The 2398-nt window shown below is 44.7% G+C and overlaps 1 protein-coding gene across 1 annotated transcript in view; it reads left to right on the top strand.

The window, feature by feature from the left end:
• Nucleotides 1-2398, top strand: part of LOC109511010 (nucleolin-like) — a 26375-nt gene that overhangs the window by 9633 nt on the left and 14344 nt on the right. The gene's annotated exons all lie outside the window — the stretch shown is intronic.

Genomic DNA, 2398 nt, shown 5'->3' on the forward strand with positions numbered 1-2398 from the left:
GCAGCGTGAGGCACATGACGCTTGCGAAAGTCTGAACCAAAATTTCAAATGGTCATATGTAATCCACAATGACAGTCATTATTCTTGACTTCAAATTTTAAAACTAGTTCTCCATCAATTTGTTGTGTGCTGTGTATGTAATATGCGGAAGTGATTAAACATTTATATGGTTTCCCAAAATTCGTAACGGCCCTTCAGTGGAAACCGTAACAACAATGTGGCCCGCGACAAAAATGAGTTTGCGTGGATTAGAAGCTACAATAGCGTTACACATCCACTAGATGGAGCTATGCTAAAGGAATACAATACAATCCAGCTTTATTTATCTTGAGCTTTCACAACTGCTGCAGCTGTAACAAAACGTTTTACAGGACTTTTAAAATACTACGTCCAAGAAATCAGAATATTGATCCTTATATAAGGCGCATTGGATTATAAAGCGCACTGTCGGTTTCGAGAAAATTGAATGCTTTTAGGTGTGCCTTATAGTGTGGAAAATACGGTATATAAAAAAAAATAGTTGAAGTTATATTAGTCCATTCAAGGTTCAAATTGATTCAATACTTGAAATTGTTGAGTCCATATTAATATTTTAACATTCTTAGAGTGTCATGATAAGACAACCGCTGTATTTTGAAAGTACTCACGTTTTAAAGACATCTGACCAGACACCGATACGATCTCCAAGTGGATTTTTTTTTTTTTTTTTGGTGCTGCCCTTATTAATAAGTGGTAGATAATAAAACGTGTGTAAGGAATTGAAACCGAACGGTCGCGTGATAGTGGTAAGTTTCCCTTTGTCATTGCACACTTGGTCTTTGTTGTCAACGGGGAGCCTTCTGTGGCCGCGCCACAAATAAGCCTTTTGAAAAAGCAAGCATCTGAAGCCCAAAGAGAGCCGTCTTTCACGTGTGCACTCTGCCATCGGCCCAGCGGGCGCGACTGACACGTTGTCACTCCTGCTTTTGGAAACCTAACCCAAAACAGGAAATCCCCAACAAACACCCGGGGAGTCAGGAAGCGGCCGCTGCCGCTACGAGATGAGAGAGAGGTCTTGTTGTACGCTCACCGAGGATAATCTCATAAAACGCTGTTGCAAAAGTTATACCCTGACCAAGTTCATGCTTTTTAGTGCTCGATTTTTGTCAGAGAGATCATTTCACAACGGGTTTTATTGTGGCGGTCATTGGCAGTGTAGTGTCACAGCCTAATTTGGTTTTGAGCAATGTGTCGCTAAATCAAGTGACCCAAATATTAGAACTTTCCATAATTCCGCCTTCGCTCTGATGTTCCCCGTGCGTGATTTGTGGGCTAGGCTGGGCGAGGATCCTAATTATACACTTTACAAACAACTTTAAATTCAAAGAGAAAAAAAACACGTCTCCTTTATTACATTAGAGATGCTTTTGGCCGCCACAGGGATCTTCTCACGGTGAGCAAATTTGACTTTTTTAAAGTGACAAAGTCATCACGTAGCGGGGTGGGTGGAGTTTTTCCTCAAGTGCTGACTCAGACGTCACCTGCAGGAAACCAAATTAATGACGGCACTCGACCATATTTGGCCCACCCAGGGGAACTAGTCTGCAGCTGGACATTTTCATCACTGGGAATGAGAGCGCGGCAGCCGACCGGTGAGCACGTCCGCCTCACGGCGCAGGGTTCGATTCCGACTTACGGCCTTCCTGTGTGGAGTTTGCTGTTCTCCTTTTGGCTGCGTGGCTTTTCTCCGGGTACTCCGGTTTCCTCCCACATTCCAAAAACATGCATGATAGGTTGATTGAACACTCTAAATTGTCCCGAGGTGTGTGTGCGTGTGCGTTGTTGGTTGTTCGCCCATGTGTGCCCCTCGATTGTCTAGCAACCGCTTCAGGGTATACCCCCGCCCTACTACCCGAAGACTGCTGGCTCCAGTACCCCGCGACCTTCATAATGTTAAGCGGATTAAATGGATGGAATTAGAATAATAGTTTTCAAAAGACAGACGTTAAGCGTCTGCCGTAACTAAAGACTGATAAGTTGATGTGCCCTCCGTTTTCTCGAGTCTTATTTGATGGTCCGGTCCTCCCTGGTGCAGTGACCACTTTGCTGTCTGGATCAATACACCGAGGCACTGAGCTGACACGGTGAAAAGCAATATTCATAAATAATGAACCCTCTTTTCCTCTCGTTCTCTCGGAAAAGACCATAACGGTAAATAGGATTGTTGCTTTCCCACCCCCGCCACCGCCACCGCCGCCCCTCGAGATGAAGCTCATACTGGACTGTTTCGGCTTCATCTTTAAGCCGCGCTGTTATCATCAAAGCGAACAGGAGGCGGCTTTTGAGCAGCTTTAAGTGTGTGTGTGTGTGTGTGTGTGTGTGTGTGTGTGTGTGTGTGTGTGTGTGTGTGTGTGTGTGT

The sequence above is a fragment of the Hippocampus comes genome, unplaced genomic scaffold (assembly GCF_001891065.2).
Source record: "Hippocampus comes isolate QL1 unplaced genomic scaffold, H_comes_QL1_v1.1 scaffold7, whole genome shotgun sequence".
Classification (NCBI taxonomy): domain Eukaryota; kingdom Metazoa; phylum Chordata; class Actinopteri; order Syngnathiformes; family Syngnathidae; genus Hippocampus; species Hippocampus comes.